Source organism: Emydura macquarii, unplaced genomic scaffold (genome assembly GCF_026122565.2).
Source record: "Emydura macquarii macquarii isolate MOO-44397 ecotype Brisbane River unplaced genomic scaffold, CSIRO-AGI_Emac_v2 contig_1253, whole genome shotgun sequence".
NCBI classification, from domain to species: domain Eukaryota; kingdom Metazoa; phylum Chordata; order Testudines; family Chelidae; genus Emydura; species Emydura macquarii.
In genome coordinates this window covers 25449108-25470178 of record NW_027131390.1, presented here as the reverse complement: position 1 = coordinate 25470178, position 21071 = coordinate 25449108, and the positions used below count along the sequence as shown (strand labels likewise).

At 35.8% G+C, this 21071-nt stretch overlaps 1 protein-coding gene and 1 long non-coding RNA gene across 2 annotated transcripts in view; one reads left to right on the top strand and one right to left on the bottom strand.

Annotated features, from left to right (window-relative positions):
• Positions 1 to 21071, bottom strand: part of LOC137153984 (connector enhancer of kinase suppressor of ras 2-like) — a 474493-nt gene that overhangs the window by 418135 nt on the left and 35287 nt on the right. The window lies entirely within an intron of this gene.
• LOC137153983 (uncharacterized) lies at positions 2391 to 12905 on the top strand. The gene is made up of 3 exons (XR_010919994.1): positions 2391 to 2491; positions 3249 to 3332; positions 12639 to 12905. It is a non-coding gene; the product is annotated as an uncharacterized lncRNA (long non-coding RNA).

Here is a 21071-nt window from a genome sequence, read left to right as displayed (position 1 = left end):
GATAGCCAATCAAAGGAAATTTTCCTTAGATTTGTTTGAGGAAAACCTAGGGCAGGCAGAGGTATTATTTAACTAAATTACTACACTAGTTTATAGATACCTTCTCTCCATTTTATGGAGGCAAATTATAAATTTCCCTTTCCTCTAAATGCTGTAGCAAACTGTGTCTCTAAGACACATGCAAGTGATTAGCAGCAGGAGGTACAGCCTCCCTGATTCAGTTGTGGTCTATGCAACGTAAATTGTAACTGTACTGAAATAACCATCTATTGTTTGGAAAATCTTTCTAGGGATTCTGTGTTAGTTACTTCCGTGCCTATAAGTTACTGCACAAAATGAGAGAGACACCATTTTGCTGGTTTTGTTAATGATGACACTATTTATAGATGAATTAAAAGGAAATGTTTGTATCATTTTTTTAAAATTAATAGAACACAATATTCAGGGTGGGCTTTAAAAATAAGGTGAAATTTTGCCCGAAATTGATTTATACTGATGTTTAAAAATGTTGTTAGACTGCAGGTGTTTTCAACACTGTCATGCTCATTGCATGAATGACCCTAATCACTGAAGTGGCTGTTCATCAGATCAATCATATGCATGTGTTAAACATTTTATAAGTAGGTCTTGTCAGTATATGACTCTGAAGAACAATAAAGGGCTACAATGACCAGATCTGTGTTTAAATAGCTGTTTAGTAGTGTATTGTCCTAAGATAATGAATGTAATACGTGCTATTTAGCATTTATTTAGTGCTTTTGATCTTCTAAGCACTTTACAAAAATTACCAAAGTAATCTACGCAACCCTCTTTGAGGTACATTTTTTAATTCCCTAATCAGAGATTCATTGCAGAGTCTATTATAACACCAAAAAAATAATTGTGTAATTAGACAGCTTCTCAAAATGTTTAGAACTATTTTATCATATTTAAAAAACCTCATACTTTAAGTTTTACAAGAGCGAGGGCAGAAACTTGAGCATCCATCTGATATTTTTAGCCTTAAATTTTAGTCTATACTATCATGCCTTTAATTTTCTAGAATTTTTTTAATAAAGTGGCAGATTTAGAACAAGTTTTTTAAATAAATCGATACACAACCTCCCCTTAATAATAATCGCAATATTATTAATATAGCAAGAAGATATATATCAGCACCTTTCAATTGTTTCTGTTGGACTTCTTTATAACTTTCTGTAAGGAGAGACCCATCGGTAATGGTGTCAGTTTAGGTCTGGGAGCCTAAGATCAAGAGTTTTCATCTGAGTTCTAATCCCAACTTTGGCTACCTCTGTGATCTCAGACCATGTAAACTCCCTGCCTCAGTTTTCCCAACTGCACGATGAGATAATACAATATGTAAATAACAGGGGAGTAAAATACCTTGAACACTGAATGTACCTTTTTATTATGAAAGAAAAATGAAACTCTGCAGTACCTGTGACTTTAAAATATTTAACACTTTGTTATAAACCAGTTTAATTAGACTAACTGTAACCAAATTAGCTAAAAAGGAGAGGAATAGTTTCCTACAATTCTCAGATTTTCAAACAGTAGGAAGTTTTGCAATGGCATGTACTGCACAATAGTATATCTCTTACTGTGTACAAAATATTTATGGAGAGGATTATATTTATAGTAAGCAAAGGTGACAAGAAATGGCATAGCAAAAAATGCAAAGGTTTTAATTTTTTTAAAGAAAAGTGATGATACATTATTTCAATTAATACGGAGTTATTTAGCAAGGGAATTATGAGGAAAAAATCAAGCTCTGGCCATGGGGAAAAATGAAAGTAATAACATTGTAGAAAATGTGTATAAAGGTCATGTTATTTTTAAGCAAAATCCCTTTTTCAATCAGTGTGTTAAATGATTTAATAATATTGAACATACTTTAATTCAATTTTAAAAATGCCACTACATGCCTGATATACATGTGTTTTAAAAAAATCTCCATCCAGATCTGCAAAAATGTAGTGACAAGACTTGCCTAATAGTTTCAACTTACTGTAGAAATAGGGACCATCAGCTGAATCCTCAGGTGTGCTGAAGCAGTGCTTAGTGTACACCTGGGTCAAATAAAGATAGCTTTATGTCACCCTACCCTCTCAGTCCTGGGGCTAGTTTGGCAAAATGCCCATTTAAAATGTTTTATTAGCTAATCATTGACTGAATAGGATATTGGAAGGATCTACTTGAAAATGATATTGCCTAATATTCATGCATCTTAAATGAAAACAAGGTAGGAACCATAGTTACTAGACTCAAACATTCTACTATCCTGTGTTTGATCTGAGGTGATGTAATCCCAGCATACTTACAGAAACCTTAAAGTACAAATATGCATAAGTTATATCTACAGGCTCAGAGGTAAAACTAAGACAGAATTTTGGGATGTATGACCCTGAGGCTTGGTAACAAGGAGGCAGATTGATTTCACAATAGGAGACATTCTTTTGGGATGAAGGCAGAAGTTTTTGTTATGCTGCAGGTAATATTTTCATATTTTATAGTACATGATTTGTGCATACCAAGTGGTGATTTTCATATATTGTTTGTTTATATGGCATTCAAATTGCAGTTGGTGCTTTACAGAGAAAGGAAGAAAAAGCCCCTGACTCAAAAATCTTGCAGTATATTAAATAAAAAAGGGGAGGAGGGATAAAAAAATAAAAGCAACATAGCTCTGTATGTCTTCTAATTTCATGGTTTTGCTGAATTTGTGTTTTGGCCTTTTCAATTATTTTTAAATATTAAAGTGTAGACAAAATTAAATGCCTTTTTCTGTCATATTTAAGCTTATAATTTAAACTGCCAAGCCTGTATCTTTTATAGCTTACATTTTTGTTTTTACCTATCCTTACTTCATTTACATATTTTTACTTTACTCTAATGTCTTTCACACCATGTAATGCTTTTTGTTTTGTATGGGTATCCTGTATGCATCAGCATATCTGATCCTAATAAATTATTCCACTTAGTGAGAATCAGGCAAGGAACAATCTTTACCCATTCATACAATCAGATTTTTAAAAGAATTGCATCCCAACATTTTTTTTTCTAGGATCTAACTGCCTATACATTCAGTTAAACAGAACTTGTGGCACTATTGCAAATAATGTTACCTGGTGACAACCAGTATTATTAGAAATGCTACATCTTATCCTTATCCCATGTGTGGTCATGAATAGTCTCCGGGTGCATATTAGTATTTTTGCTGATGTCTGTTTCCTGGTAAAACTTCACAGATAACATTGTTTGGACATGGAAACTTACCTTTGGGATACGTGCTGGATTCCAAATGTAGATTCTCTACACATCAGATCTTTTTGGTATGTGGTTTTTTAAAAAATGATTTTTTTTCTAGTGTGCACTGAAGTCAGAAACAATGAAGACTGAGATTTGTTTACTTCACTCACATATTGTTTCATTTGCGTTCATATAAATTGGGGAAAAAGAGACTCTGGATAAGAGAACTGACAGAGAACATACAGGAAGGAAAGAAAAAAGAGCTGCAATTTCACTCTCATCTTCCTAGCATATTAGAACAGGGTCTGTAATACAGCATTAGATATGAAGAGTAAAAAACTGCAAGGTAAAATATTACAGTACGTATGTGAAGATGGGTAAACAGCATGGCGCAAATACAAAACCCACTTGGACCAGCTCTGTTTGTAGTAACAGAATGAAAATCCAGCTTCTTGGTTTTCAGTTTGGTGTATTCAAACAGTGTGGCAACATCACAACACATCAAAGGGCTGTGCATATCTCAGCATCAACCCAAAAAGTTCCTGTTTTGAGAACCCAAAATTGTAAGGTTATGTAGCAAGTTATAAATATAGGTATGATTATGAAAATGAAATGTCATCACTTCCATGCTGTTATGACTGGCTTATTATCTGTGTTAAGCTTCTGAGCATGCTCAGTGTAAATTAGATTTGTTATAGGAATTTTGTAGAAGACTGAGAAGACACAGACTGAGCTGAGTGCTCATGGATTTAGTAAGTGTTTGTACCTTGTCTGCAGCCTGCCTGCCTCCTGAGTGCTTACTCAACATTTATATTGTGTCAACAGTTACATCAAACCAAAGATGGAGTAATTACTTCAAGTCCACTAGCTTTGCAAGGAAACATGGAAGGAAAAATAAATAAATTTAAACAGCCAGTTTGATATTTTTCCCATTGCCAAGGAAACTGCAGAGAAAGGACTTTACATTCAAGGCAATGTTTTTTCATGTAGTGAAATCAGCAATTTTGCAGTTATTGATTGCTATTACATGGAGCTTTTAGCATAGTTGCTCCCATACTTTCCATATGTTTTCTCACTTCCATAGACCAGTCCCATATCGTAACTTCATATATATCCTCTAAAGTGCAGTGCATTTGAAAGCCATCCATGGGACACAGGGAAAAAGAGAAGCCAACTGTTTTCCCATACAATGAGTGTTATTCTGTTATCTAAAGTCCATTCTTAGCTTCTCTGAGCTATCCTTGCAACATGATGACTTCTGCATGTTGTCCAGTTACACCAGAAGAATGACAGAAGACACTGGATGTGGTTTAGTTAGGCCGCAACTTTATTATTAAGTGTCTGGGAGTACCCAGCATATAAAAGTGTACAGTGCAGGTAGCTCTATGATAATTTCAACGTCTACCTGGCTTTCACTTATATAATCTCCTCTCTCTTCTGGTCACTTGGAAGATAAGTCAGTGTCCCCATGCTGATCCACTCTGCCTCTCCAGCAACATCTGTGCCTCTCTGTCCTTAAAGAAGTATACCCTTTCCTCTGGCAAGCTAGGCAATGGCCCCTTTGCTTAAGGTGCAGTGCGGTCATTTGCCAAACTTTGTGGTTTTGTTCCAAATTAGAACCACAAAATTCTAAGAGTTCTTACTATTCATAATTGCTATTGTAGTTTAAGAAAGTTGTTTAAGCCTCAGACCTTTTTTTTTTTTTAACTATAGTAATACCATTAACACGCAACTGGTGATCTACAGCAATACCACGGTTTTAAATAACCCACTTTTCTGCAAAAATTTCAATAATATTCATCTCTGGTTGTGTGTTCTCCAAAGAATAATGAGTACAAATTTCTTTAACTATATTGTGTGTATATGAAATGCGAATGGATTGTTTGCTTTTAGGTTATTCTTCATACTGCTATGTAGTGATTTGGTTGTCTAAATACTGATGATCTGCCATAGAATATATAATGACTCCAATCCAAATGTGAAAACATCACTTTGCTGTTCATATATGAAAGTGTTTCTTGATTAAAAGACTGTTATGAAGTAATGAATCTGATTAATTATGTCCTCTATCAGAATTGTATGTGTGAGTGTGTGTAAAAACATACATATATGTATGCTGCACCCTGAACAGGTCTGTTTCAAATTTTATAAATAGCATTTAAAGCTAAGCTATAAATATCTTTCTTTTATATTTAAAAGTGGCTATGTCACCTCTCTCCCCTTTTCCTTTTGCCTCCCATTTTACTTGTGTAGAAATAGAAAGAAATCTGATCTGATATAGTTCATGAGTAAATAGCCAATTTGTAGAGATGCATGATTTTCTAAAAAGTCATATTTGAAAGGAATATGCTATTTAAAAGGTCAAATTAAACAAGGCACTGTTAGGACTAATTTACTTCCTTTCTGAGGATTCGAAAACTCACATCTTAGAGCTGTGAATTATGGAATATGTAACTGGGCCAATTTTTTCTGCCTGGCCTTAGCGGGATCTCATCTTCATGCTCACAGATAATTAAAGGTGTAATTTTATGCCCTTAATTATGTGCCACTGAATGAAGGCGAGTGTCTGAAAATCTGACCCATAATAGCTTCCCTATCATTGCTTCCATGTAGGTTCAATATGTTACTTAAAAAGAACAAAATGTGAACTTGCTTGCCTTCTCCAAAACACAAATAAAAAGTTTAATACTATAATCCACCTGCTTTAATTAAAATATCTATATGGTATATCAAAGCCAAAGCACCAGTCTGTTCATAAAACACTTTTTCCACATTAGCAGAAACAAGCAAAGATTTTTCATTATCTGACTGAGAATAAAGAATTAGATTAGTAATTTTCTCTCTTCATCATTATCTCAGCCCTGCTGCACAAAGCTGTTGTTACCCAGATGGAATGATTCTTGTCACAATATTATGCCAGTGAGTTGCTCTCATTTAGTCATAAATTTAAAGTCATTATTGAGCAAATGAGATTGGTCTGTCTGTATGACGAATACCAATCTGTAGATAATTTCTCTCTTCATCAAAACAAATATAAAAAGCTTTCTATAAACGTGCTTCTTTCAAGTAGATTTTCCAACAGTGAAACCCAGGCATTAATTTACAAAACAAATACCTTTTAAAAAAAGTGGAAACTAGCATTCAGATTACTTCAAGATTTTATATTGTATTAATCTCCTTTCTCAACTCCAACCCTTTTTTTAATGCTCTTTCTCATTGTCACACTTAGCTTATTATGTCTTTCTCAATCCATATGCTACTATTCATGGAAAAATGACACCATGCATTTTTGTTATGAGCTTCGTTTTTATACTTCACTACGGCTCTGATCCTGCAGGGTGTGCCACATTGAGCCCTCCCGACTACAGCCGTCCACTTGTGTGGTGCACAGTGCAGGATTGGTAATTTAGGTCCCGATCCATTGAGATCGAGCCATTGACATCGATAAGATTACACAGATGCTCAATGTTACACATATGCCTAAGTGCTCTGCTGGATGGTGCCATGAAAGTGGCTGGTGCTTTAAAAATACCAAGCTAAATTCTCAGCTGCTGTAAATTACTTCAGTAGAGCTATGTAGATTTACACTAGCTGAGCATCTGGTCAACAGTCTCCTATTTGTGTCTATAGTGCTGCATAAATCTATTATTATTATTTATTTTAAGTGCCCAGAGGCATTCTAAATTGGTAGTGAAAATGTTTGTTTATCCATGGGCCAGATTCTGCCATGCTTACTTACACTAAGCAGTACCTTATTCCATGAGTAGTCTCACTGAAATCAATTTGAGTAAGGTTGGGATATAATCATAGAAAATCAGGGTTGGAAGGGACCTCAAGAGGGCATCCAGTCCAATAATAATCAGGTAATCAGGCCATCTGTTGATACTCTTTGTCCGTGTTCTTACACCTATCTATGTGAGTAAAGGGAACAGAATTGGGCCACAGGTATAGAACAGTCTAATTCTAAAACAGGATTGGCAAGATTCTTAGGAAGTTTTGCCTCAAAGTAGTTTTAGTCTAGAAACATGTCCCCTAGGGCTTTGTGCATCCCCAACACACAAACTGTACATTAATCATTCATTTGAATGCTGTAGGAAATTTAAATATTTTTAGGTATTCAATTTATTACATAGAACTAAATGGCTGTGTCTGACAGATTCTTAGTCCTACAATTTCTCTTCAAGTTTGTTGACTGTATTTTTATTAATATTTCTAACTGTTTTTATCAATGTAAATGTAGATTGATTGTTACCGCTTTTTAAAACCCAGAAATCCCTAACTGATGCATGCAAAAAAACAAACAAACAAACAAACAAAAACAAACAAACAATCCCCCCCCCCCAAAAAAAAACAAAAAAAAAAAAACACTAAATTAACAAAGAAGTGCATCAGCCATATCAAGAAATAATATATGGAAAAATGACCACATATCTTGGGGTATTGGTATTTAGAACTGCTATTTGTTAGAAGTGAGTAATAGAAGTAATAGAAATTTGTATTTGTTTTTGTAATATTAAATAACTGTCAGAGTATTCAGAGTCTGTATATGGGCCCTCTCTATTATTCCAAATGGAAAATAAAGTAAGAAATAGATTGATTAACTTAATATACCTCACCAGTTCAGCATTCCTAAGTCTGTGTTCATACCCCCTAATTGTTTTGAGTCTACGTAGGGGAATATCTATGGATTTCATCACTGTAGAATAAGTTGACCATTTAAACTGTACAGCATTTTCTAACTTATTAGTATTTACTGGCTTCATATCACTATAAAGCCAAATATTAATTTTGCTAACTTTGGCCCAGTCCTGCAGAAACTTATACAGGTGAGTATTCCCATTGAACTCAATGAGACTACTCACCAGCATAAAATTACGCATGTGTATTTGCAAGATCAGTGCCTCGTGGCCTGATTTTCTTCTCACTTATCCTATTGTAAATCAAGAATAACACCACTTAAGTCAATGCTGTTCTACTGTGCAAATGAGAGGAGAATCAGGCAATTTATTTTTTGTACATGAGAATGATTTTAGTTTGTAAAATTACAGATCAACAATTCTTAAAATTTTTTACAGTACTGAAATATCAGAATTATTTTGGACTGCTTCTCTGATCTGCTTTTATTCCATATGACTTCTATAATGCTACACTCTTCCAGGTGCAATCTTCTAGCCCTTCTGCATTGCACATAGCTTCACTTGGGTCCCAGTTCAGCAAAATAGTTAAATATGTGGCTTAAAGATTTAGTTGAATTTGGGCCTTTTGAAGTATATTGTTTGATATCCTTTGTTACACCTTTTCTACTTCATACAAATGTAATATTTTGGCCAGCTATGTATAGCAGAAGTTGGTCCAGCAAGGGACAGTAAAAATTATTGAAAACACAATTCTTCAATGGTACATATCTTTGTGCAAGTGTACTACTTTGTTTTAGCTATCTCACGTTATGTTTCTGAAACAATGATGAATGATGGATATCTCTTCCCATCCGTCTCTATTTTCATTAGCCAAGCTTGTCTTTTTTTTTTTTTTAAACTTAAGTACAAAATGATATGGACATGCATCACTATTCAGTGTTAATCATCCATAAAGTTTTTTTCATCTTTTATTTGGTGAGGAATTCCTCATGTAAACAGCTTTCACCAAACTGCTTTCATTGATGTTATTTTAATTAAGTGTACTTGGTTCCTAATTTATTTTCTTGTAGGTTATGTAGCTGCTAAAAAACAGGTGCAGGACAAGTTAGCATTTGCCAGCTCTTGTTTGTTTGTGTAGGTTTGGGTTTTATTTAATTTTTTGGGGGAAGGTTTGGATGCAAAACTGCATTTGTTTACAAGTTTTCTTAATGACAGCATTACAATATTTAGAGATCTTAGCAACATAGAAGGCATAAAAAACTTCAAGATGTCATTTTTAAAGCAGCTGCAAAAATGTATTTTTTTTGCTTTCCCACATTTACATAAAGCAATTTGAGATACCACGCTTAGCTTCACTATAAATCTGTATTACACCTGCAAACAAGCAGGGTCCTGCTTATTAGCTTTAATTAATGAGTTTTCAGAATGTAGAGATATTAACATCTCCATTCAACTGTGGGGTTTCCCAATCCAATATAACTTCCATTTGGCTTCTCCATTGACTTACCCTTCTAACTTTTTAATACATTAGGGCCATTGCATTTAACCAGTCTTAGTTGTGGATCAGTTCTAGAGCTTAGCCAGCAGAAGGTTCTTTAGCTTTTATACTAAATATGCGGGCAAAATACAGTATGTACAAACACGTCTATCAAGGAGCAATGGCTTTACAGGGAAGGGCATTTGTCGTCTAGCAGAAGCATCTGTTGTTCTCACAACATGTCAGTACTTTTGTCTGCATACTTTATGAAAGCAGAATATATGTTAATCTGGAGAAGTTATGCAAATAACTGGATCCCTTAATTTGCATATCTGGTGAAGCCATCCCAGAATAGCCAATAGCCCAGCACATAGGGCCCTTATATTGGTCTCCCACATCAAAGGCAAGTTCCCTAATCTCCAGGCAATTCTAGAGTGGGTTTCTTTTTTATTGTTTTGCAAAAATTTTTTGAAGGTCTCAGTTTTGTTGCATTGGAACAAAAACAAATTTTAATGGCCTGCATTTTTCATGAAACAGCATTGTTATTTTCTGGTCAGCTCTGATTATTCCCTCAACGCTGTGACTTCCCCCCTCAACTTTCCCATAGGTCCTTATGGCTGGCTCCCCTCTTGTGTTTCTCCATATCTCCTATCTTTGGCTACCTCTTTGCCACCTTGGTCCCCCCCAACTTCCCTACTGGAACAGCAATACCTTTTCTATATGTCCAGAATGGTGGCAGCTGTATCGTAAGGACCTGCACCACAAATCCTCTCCTGTACTGGAGTTTGCTATGGTAGGGCAGCAGAGCAGTCAATTTCATGGCCAGTGTGCCTATAGCCTCACTCTACGTTGCCAGGCAACCAAACTGGAACACAAAGATCAGGGCATAGAATGCCATTCTGCTCTGCACACAGATCCCCTCCGAGTCTCAAACTATAGAGACTTAGCTTAGTGCAATATCCCAAGTGGGCCTGTGGTCAAAGAGACAGGGTTGCATTATTACACTACATAGTGCAGCTTTATCCATTACATTGCTCAGCATCTCCTCCAAGACTCTTAACCATGAAGATGCAGCCTAGGAATGCCCCACAAGCCCAGTGGCTCTTCCAGTGAAGGACAGGAGATCAGGCATGTGCTCAGGAGCCTGAAAGTGAGTGCCTGTGATCAGGAGAAGTAAAGGGCCAGAGTCTGGAGGGCAGCAGAGAGGTTTATCACACTCCAACAGGCAGAAGCAAAATCTCTCAGTTCAGTTCTGCAACCTTCTTAGCTCCCACCAGCCTGCAGTTCAGCACAGAGGGTGGGTCTTCAGCTTTGGAGGCTCACACTAGTGTGCTAAAAATATCTGTATAGACAGTGCTTTGAAGTTGCAGCATGGACTGGAGCCTGGGCTCTAAAGCCCAACCCCCACTCCTAGGCTTCAGAGCTCGAGCTCCACCTTGTTTTGGAACAGTATGATGTGTTGATTGTCACTTTAGTTGCTACATCATAACATTCTCCTCAGAAACCAAAAATGTGTTGAAATGTTGATGTCCAAAGAGGTTTTCTCAGGCAATTAATTGTGGTGGAAGAAAATAACGGGAATGAAGTATAGGGTTAACTAGTCAGAATTTGTGAAGTGCTAAAGTGAGTGATACTTTTAGTACATCACTCCTTTTAAATTATTACTGTCTGTCTATCTACCTCTCTTCCCCCTTCTTGCACAAATATCCTATTTAGGCCTCTCTCTCCAGTTTGTTGAATTTTTATAGAGTGATGTGATAAAGGAATATGATTGTTAAATTATAAATTGCATCTCAAAGCATTTGGTTGAGTAACAAAAAGCAATTGAAAAATAAGGTGGCCATGTCACTTTCATTTTAATCGGGCTAATCTGACCTTTTAAATGTTGAGCAGTTTCACTAAAGAAAACAAAAATCCAAAAATTAAAAGGGCTTATTCTGAGCTGGAATTTTTGACACACAAATTTGGCCAGCTATTTGAGGACTAGCATAAATATACACTTAAGTTAAAAAGTCATGTTAAGTTCATAGATCTATGGATTCCAAGGCCAGAAGGGACCATTGCAATCATCTAGTCCTCCTGTATAATACAGACTAAAATAATTCCTAGAACATCTCTTTTAGAAAAAATCTAGTCTTGATTTAAAAACTGTCAATGATGGAGAATCGACTATGACCCTTAGTAAACTGTTCCAGTGGTTAATTACCCTCACTGTTAAAAATGTATGTCTTATTTCCACTCTGAATTTGTCTAGCTTCAATTTCCAGGCACTGAACCATGTTATACCTTTCTCTGGTAGATTGAAGAGCTGATTATTAAATACTTGTCTCTCCATATAGATACTTTTAGACTGTAATCAAGTCACCCCTTTTCCTTCTATTTGCTAGACTCAAAGAGCTCAATCTATTTTATCACTATAAGGCAGGTTTTCTAATACTTTAATCATTCTCGTGGCTCTTCTGTGAACCCTCTCCTATTTAACAACATCCTTCTGGAATTGTGCACACCAGAACAAGACACAGTATTCCAGCGATGCTTGTACCAGTGCCAAATACAGAAGTAAAATATATTCTTTACTCCTACTTGAGAGTCCAGTTTGTGCATCCAAGGATTACAATTAGCACATTTGGCCACAGCATTGCACTGGGAGCACATGTTCAGCTGACTGTCTACTGTGACCCCAAACTTTTTTCAGAGTCACTGCTTCCCTAGATAGAGTCCCCCACTGTGTAAGTATGGCCTACGTACTTTGTTCTTAGATGTATGCATTTACATTTAGCCTATTAAAAGCATATTGTTTGCTTGTGCCCAGCTTACCAAGCAATCTAGAATGCTCTATGTAAGTGATCTGTCCTCCTTTTATTTACCATTCCCTCAATTTGAACGATTAGATAATTTGTTACGTCATTAATAGCTGGTATAAATATATATAAATACATGACACCACTAGAAAGACATTTATAAAATGCACTTCATGCACACAGAGTAGTGATGAAATTACTGATTGTTAGTCATTACCTACATTCTGAAACTAACAGCTGAGCCATTATGATGTGACAAGGCTGTTGGAAGAAGTAGCAGTATGTAACTTATTGGGTTGAATTTAAATAACCTATGAAAGCTTCCTAAAAGGATGCAATATGCTAAGACTGATTGAAGGACCCAAATGAGGTTTAGTACTTGAAGTTTGCTAAAATGTGTGCAGAGCATCTCTGGTGAGAAATAGGTTTGAAAACCCAATGTGTTTTTTTTTTTTTTCTTTTTTCTTTTTCTAGTCTCCAAAGAAAATACAGCACAATGAGACAGTTTTCTACTGAGCTCAAGACTTTACATCAGACTGACTCCACCTGGAATGCTGACAGAAAAGACTAATGTAGATTCTGTCACGCCAGCTTCTCCTTCTCCCTTGCTGCAGGTTTCCACACTTCTCTCTGATATTTTATGTAAATATTACTGCTGCCAGTAATAACTCTCACCTCTTTGTCAGTTGTTGCAGTAAGTCTCTGTGAAGGTGGATAAAAATTGATGATTATGAAATTAAAAAACAGATTTTTAAAATGTAAATATATTTTTCTTTTTTAAAATAGATCTCTTATATTGGAAATTATGACAACTTAGATTAAGGACTAAACTTGTTATAATTTTAAACATTAACTGGAAAAAAAACAATATTCAAGTAGTAGTTACTTGCTGTCAAGTTTTAAAGAAAGTCATGCCACTGAACTGGTAGAAGGCACTGGCTAAGCATCTGGAATCAGAGTCTGTTGAAGTGTTCAACTAGCTTTTGGCAGCAGTAGCCTTTTATGCACATACAGAAAGAATATTTTCTTCACTTCAATTTATTCAACTATTCAGTTCAATAACTAAGGGTTTGTCTACACGGAGGAAGAATTCACTCCACAGAGGTGTGATTTCTAAAGCACACTAATGTAGTCCATTAATTTGTCTATGTAGACCCTGCTGATGCTCATTAAAGGTTCCCTTGTGTGCAGGTATGAAAGAATAAGATCTACTAGCTCTAAAATCTTGAAGGACACAATGACCAGAAACAACTGGTTCAATTCGCTAACTACAGATATGTGTCTTGTTTAATAAAACAGTTTTAAAAGCAAGTAATGTTTTGATAAACTTACTTTTTCCCCATATGTATCCAGTACATTTAAGGTAATTTTATTTAACTAATAAAAAATTATTTGAAAATGCTGTTTTTGTGCATTTTAAATGAATTCCAATATCCAGCCAGATACAGATTGACACACATCATGAATAAAAAACTTAATCAGCATCTATTAAATAAGAAGCATAATTCACAATTTTCTAATAATGTAATAAAAATTAAGAATATGAATAAATGTGTGTGAAGCTATTTAATTGTTTAAATTTGTATAGATAAAGTGTATCCTCCTGGTTAGCAAAAAAAAAAAAATATATATATATATATATATATATATATATATATATACACCAAATTTAGTGTAAAGAGTATATTCAGTTACAAATCAACCTGTTTTAATGGTTACCAACTGAAGAGAATCAACCTTTCTTTATGAAAATAACTAAAAAGTACAAATGCAAAACAAATCAAAATGATTTAAGTCACCAATTCAATTTCAAACTCAATATAACTTGTTCCCTGCCTCTGTGAATGCAAAAGATGAGTGAACTGGAAGATCTCAGTATTTTCAGAAGACTATGTACTTGCCAAATTTCAAGTTTCCATCCCCTAGATCAGAAGCTTCAAGCAATTACACTTTTTTTTTTTTTTTTTTTTTTTTTTTTTTAATTTAGCAGAAAAACTACAAAATGCTCTTGCTACTTAAAACTAACCAAAAGAAAACTGAGGTAAATTTTTTGAAAGCACATATTCCCTATTTTCAGAAGTGACTTTCAATGGAACTTAGGCTTTGAAATCCCAAGGGTACGTCTACCAAGGGATAAAACACACGCGGCTGACCCGAGTCAGTTGACTCGGGGTCTGGGGCTGAAAAATCACTGTGTAGACATTCAGACGTGGGCTGGAGCCTGAGCTCTGGGACCCTCCAGCCTCGCAGGAATACCTTTGGATTGAAGAGCCATTATGAAATACTTGTTTCCCATTTAGATTGTTTTAGATTTTAATCAACTCATCCCTTAACCTTCTCTTTAAGATTGACTCAAAGAGCTCAATCTATGTATCGTTACAAGGGAGGTTTTCTAATCCTTTAATTATTCTCCTGGCTCTTCAGTGAACCCTCTCCAATTTATCAACATCCTTCTTGAACTATGCACACTAGAACTGGATATAGTATTCCAACAGTGCTTGCACTAGTGTCAGAACAGAAGTAAAATAACCTCTCTACTTCTACTTGAGAGGCCCCTGTGTGTGCATCCAGAGGATCCCAGAGCCTGGGCTCTAGCCCAAATATCTATACAGTGATTTCTTTTTAGCTTCGCAAGCCCGAGTCAGCTGACCTGGGCTATCTGTGGCCATGCCACAGGTCTTTTATCCCTGTGAAGATGTACCCTTAGATGCTTTTGGAAATTTTACCCCAGATCCTTAGCTGGTGTAAATCAGCATAGCTATATTGACTTTCAATGGGACTTAGGATCCTAAAATATTTAGGTGCTTTTTAAAATTTCAGCCCTGATTTTCAGCTTTTGGTATGATTAGTCAAATGAGAATGTTAAAATAAATTATACTGTAGGCACTTGTACTTAGTGGATCAATTATAGTTCTTAAATGAATTCCTGAACGTTGCTTATGACTAAGTTGTGAATAGCCTCTCATTGTGTGTGCTCTAGAACTGGTGTTTCCAAGAAGCAATAGTATCAAGTGCTGAGAAATTATTTCTCTAAATCACACCCTGATGAGACACTTGACCAGTCTCTATGTGAGCAGTTGAAGTCATCCACTACTACTGCTTTATTAGATCTAGTTGCCTCTTTGGTCTCCCTCAATATTGCGTACTCTATCACTTCTGCAATCCAGAGGCCAGTAATATATAACATTACTGGTATAATTGTAGATTTTGACTTTGTAGCCATATGTGCTCTTTTCCACTTAGAAATTTTATCTCTTTTAATTCTATAGAATCTTTTAGGTATATTGCTGCAGTCCCAACACTATGATGTAATCTGGCCTTCCTGTATCATTTACAGCAAAGTCTGAGAATAACTCATTGATTGCCATTCTCTTGTGTTTCAGAAATGCCCATTAGGTTCCACTGCCAGGCATTCTGATTTTTGTTGTTAAGACTCTCATGTTGGTATATTTGTTATTTGCAGAGGTGGTATTGTAGTCATATTGGTCCCAATATATTAGAGAGACAAGTTGGGTGAGGTAATACTTTTTATTGGACCAACTTCTGCTGGTGAAAGAGAAAAGCATTGAAGCTACACAGTGTAGATTGAAAGCTTGCCTCTTTCACCAGCAGAAGTTGGTCCAATAAAAGATATTAACTTACCCACCTTGTCTCTCTACTACTGATATATAGACATTGATTGATTGTTTTTATGTTTAGATGTGTCCCTTAACATTACTGATCTTCCTAGCAGAGGTCTTTGTTTGAACTGAGTGCTCCTAATCACCCTACTTATCCCAGCTTTTAGTTTAAGTACTTCCCTAAAACGTTATTAATTTTGTGTTACATGAGTCTGGTTACACTTTGGTTGAGTTGGAGCCCATCCCTTAGACTGGGAGCATTTCAGAAAAAGCCACAATAAAGGCTTTGGACTGAAGCCTTTTCCCTATTAATCTAAATTTAGGATCCAGGATCTCTTTTATGTTTCCATATGTCATTGATACCAGTATGTATGAAACTATGGGGTTTTCCCTAGCACACACTAGAAGTCTGTAAGCGTCTTATGATGGAGTATAGAGAGCTGCTTAGATAAAGAAATGCTGTCCAGTCAGACTGGAATTCAAATCCTCTTTATCTACCTCAGACGTAGAGAACTGTGTTGCCCCAACAGGGCACTTGAAAACTAGGCCTATGTGTGGGAATTGTAGATAGACTCCACTATTGTTTGTCAAAGCTTCCTGTACATGAAGAGTTGTCTGAGATAACATTGCTCTGCATAGCACACACTTGCATGTGCTTGCTCTTCTGAGAGGAACATTCCATCTTTTGGATGTGGAAGTGAGCTGAGGTAAATGTACGGGGAATAACAAAAGCTGCAATATACAAATAGAGAGAGTAGTGCTAGATGTTCAGTATGAAAAGCCCACCCCACCTGAACTAAAAAAACAAGTTTTCTGGGCCTTGAAAAAAATTGTCTTCAATATGTTTTGCTGTTTAGTATTTTGGATATTTTTTAAAGAGTGTATGAGCTTTGAAATAAACAGTTTAGTTCATAAATCTGAACTGTAGGTTACAGTACAGTTACTGTGCAATGGGTGTTTTCATTTTATACCCACTTTTCTTTTCCCTCTTGCTATAGGTCTCAGACTGTTTGGATTCACATTGTTCTAACTATAGAACTTAGTAGAGGGTTTGTTTTTTTTTTAAACATGAGGAATTAACAGCTATAGTGATAGACATGATATGGTTATGCCTCTTTCTCTTAAAAAAGAGGATCTGAAGTCTGACAATATGTGTGTGGGCCTCTTTTTAAACCTGGCATAGCACATTCTGCCTACATGAGCTTGAATCAGATTGTGATAGTCATTTAGTGCTGGTTTTTGTGCATATCCATTTACTTGATGTCTTATGCCGCTCTCTGGGGGAACAGAATGTTGCTTGGAGAATCACAGAAAAAGCCCATATGCAGTTTTCTCAACAGCCAAAGTATATCTATTCCTGTGAAAATTCCTGGACATGAGCCTGAAGCAAGGAAAGGCACCTCCAGTTTTCAAGACTGCAGTAAGAAGGTCAGAGCTATCAGAGTATTTTATACTCAGTGATTCCTCTCTGTCCATCAGTTTATCTTTCAGGCAGCCCTAAAGGGCAGAACAGACATTTTATTCCAGACTATTTTTTATTACACTAGTTTTGAAGTTATTTGAACGAATGTGGAAACCAGAGGTTAGTAGACAAAGCAAATATAATTTCTGTTTCTGAAGAATAATGCATCTGTGGGGATAAACTAAATGTGACCCCAAGAGTTGTCAATACAAATTGACTGTTCAAGCACTACCAAGGTTTTTGAAGACACAGTTTCCTAAAATACATTTTTTGTTAGAAGTGTTTTTCATCATTTTATACCTTAAATTTTAGATCTGCAGTATTTATGTAACCGGTGGTTCTTTTAGAAAGGTTTTAAAGATACCAGGTTATTTAAAAAATAGGGCCAGATTCAGGCTGAGTTCTTGGCAGTGAAAAGTCTGTCTGAGAAGGAAGTTGCAGAAGTAGAAATAAACTGTAACCCTTTCCCTGTTAGGGTGTCCTTCCAAGATGGCAGCAGTCCTGGTTGGGAATGGTGCAGCCAAAATAATAACTCAACAGCTCTCATCAGTGTGGTGTCCATCATGGTCCAAGTCATAATTTAAAACTGCTTTAATTTCCCAGGAAGATAGCCTCAGACACCACTAGCTTTCCAGTGAGGTGATGCTCTCTGGTGAGAAGGAGAATTAGCTGTTGTAGGGGGCATAGTTTAGACATCTAATGAATCTGGCTCTGAGGTTTTCCAAAATTAAATGTAAAGCAAATGAGAAAAATTAGGAAAGAAAATATGTATTAACTATTTTAAAGATACTTGGTAGGTTAAATATTGAAATAATATGCTGCGTCAGGGGCTTGTCTTCACTGCATTGTTAGCTCAAAGTTTAAGTATTGCCCTGGATCCCATTCACACACACAAATTTCTAGCTTGAATTAAATGATGCTTTAAATTCAAGTTGACTCGCCCATGAAGGGGTGGTGAGTTGAAGCTCCAGTGCTGCTGACTCTTCAGCTAGTAATGCAGTGGAAACTCAGCTACTCTGTGCTGCTAATCCAAACACTGTGCAGCTGAAATGTTGTTTTTCAGTGTGAGAGCTCACTTAAGCTAGGTTAATTTGAGAGGAGTAAACTTGAGTGTAGATAACTCAAGTTAACACAGTAGTGAAGACCAGCCCAGAGTGTGTACTGCCACTATTGCAAGATTGCTGTGCGCAAGATTGGTGCAACAACCATACAGGGTGTCACAATGAGAATGAGATGTTGCCAAAGGAAACAGCAGCACCATACCAGTGGTCCTTAGAGAAAGTTTGTTTTTTGCCAAATGCTACTTTGAAGTATGCTGTTCACTATACTTATTGGTGTAACTGTGGTGCAAGAAAGATACAAGTAGGGCCAGTGTGCACATCTGATCTTGACAAATGGCATGGAAGTTTGGTGTAGAAGACCCTAACTATTTAGAAAAGAAGTGTCCTACAACTATTTTTGCACAGGCAAGCCAGAAGATAAAGGAGTGCAATGAGCGTCATATGCAGTTGCCAACTGTCAGTCTGAACCAAGCTATGCAGAGGGAGAGCCACAACTGTCTGTACCAGTATATGAGCAAACCCAAAAGAGATTCAGAAGGAAGTTTCTGGCATGTCAGACTGCATTGTCCCTGAGCAGTTGTTCATAACTTAAGCATCTACATGCATTTTAAAGGTTAATTTAGAAATATATATACACTGGCAATCTCCAAGGACAACAACAATTTTTTAAAATTGTCCTTGTGTAAAATTAAGTAGTTTGGTGATACATATTATCATTAGTGTTTCCCTTTCTGTAATATGCCAGAATATCAAGTATTGTGTATACTCTTACAACATTTTACCACTGTTGCCCTTTGGGTCAGACATTACTTATATAAGTGAAAGAAACTTTTTGAATATTCAAGTCTTGTGCGATGATAAACAGTGAGAGATGAGGGGCCCAGATGAGCTTGTAAAAAAATTATACTTAATAGAATCAACTTTGTGTTATAATTTACCTTTGGATGCAGTAAAAAGTGAAATGTCACAGCAGTGGATCTATAATTAATACTTATACGCCAACCAGTACAATTTTTCCCTATTTTTAATGTTCAGAAAACAGTAAAACTCTCTTAAATAATTACCTGACAAATGATTATACCTGGTTTTATGTTTTTTTGGGAAAAGGTAATGCTAGACCCAAATTTATCATGACCCTGCTGTGCATAATTTGAAGAGAGTACTACATTATTAGTGTCAACACCAAATTTCATGCAGTTGTTATAAATGCTATATTGTACAAGCAATATGCTGCTTTCATTCAGGCACAAAATTCCCACTAGAAGTAATGCACATGCATCAAAAAGGGACTATATACTGAAGTATTTATTCCTGGATTTTGTCTCTTTGTTGCTTACTTTTTCTCTAGTGAGGGAACTTCTAAAATCTGCAAATTCTGGGTTGGACACTCAAATTCAAACAATACAGTGAAAATTAAATGACTCATATACTCTGTGTATATATCATATATGATAATTATTAATAGCAGAGAAGAAAAGTAGCACAAAACCTTAATAAAACAAATACATTTCTTTCCTCCCACCCCTGACTTTCTGTCAAGAACATACCTGCAGCGGGCAAAGAAGCCACATCAAATTACATTAGCCAGAAGAAACAGAAACAAAAGGGAGAGACATGATGGAAATTCCCATAAAATCTATTTTGTGATTAAAGGTATTGTAAAGAAAAAAGAAGACACACATAGGATTGCCTGGAGTTCTCCTATGAGTCATGGAGGTAGTCACATGACAATGCCAGACTGTTGTAATCTTTGTGAAATGGCAATATCTTCTCCAGTGTGCTTATCACAAACAGAGAAAAAAAGAGGAATAACAGACAAACAAAAAACTGTACATGCTTCCTTAGGTTTGAGTTCACAAAAAATGAGAGCTAGATTGTATGGTATTGGTTTAAACTAGAATTTAAAAGACCTGACTACTCTAGATGACATAGGTAAATTAAATATAAACTGTACGAAAAGCACAGACAAAGTAAATATGCAGGGAATATATGTGAGCAAACTGTATACCTGCGGTAAATGCACAGTACTTTGTATGTGTCAAATTTGCAATTCTGAGAGATTTGTACAGTACAGGACTAGAAGGAAATAAAGCAGTGAATTTTACAGACAGACCATTAATGCCCTAGAATACATGATAAATATCTTTGTACACAGAATGGAACTAAAGTAATGGCCCTTCATTTTCATGTTATAAGAGTACATATTAAGATCCTAATATATGAATTGGAAAGTAGAAAATATCCTTTTTACACTATTTAATAACATATCACAAAAATTATTCTGTTAGTTGATATTGCGTGCACACATACAGTTCTAGTTCTAAATATGCCAATCCACTATGGATGTATAATGAAGCAATTTCTTTCAGATCCTTGATGGAAATAGGTTATATTAACATTCTATTCAGTTATATTTTCTGAGGTCTCTTTTCTTTGACACATGCTTTAATTTCATTATCTTAAGACCAGTTTTTGCAATAAATTGTCATATTCTCTTGATCTTCCAGAGAATATCTGTATCCTAAAAGCCATTGTTCTTGGTGTCTTACAATGGCTAAGGAGATATGTTGCCCTCATATGTGGATTTTCTAGCAGAGATTCAACATACTGCTGAAAAGGAGAAGTTCACTTTTAAAAGATGGAAGAACTAGCAACACTCTAGCAGGACTTTGTATCCTGTGATCCCCTGTACTAATGTGATACTATATAAATGAACAGTAGGCAGCTGGTTCTTCATTTTGCTGTGATTCTCTATGCAGTGGTG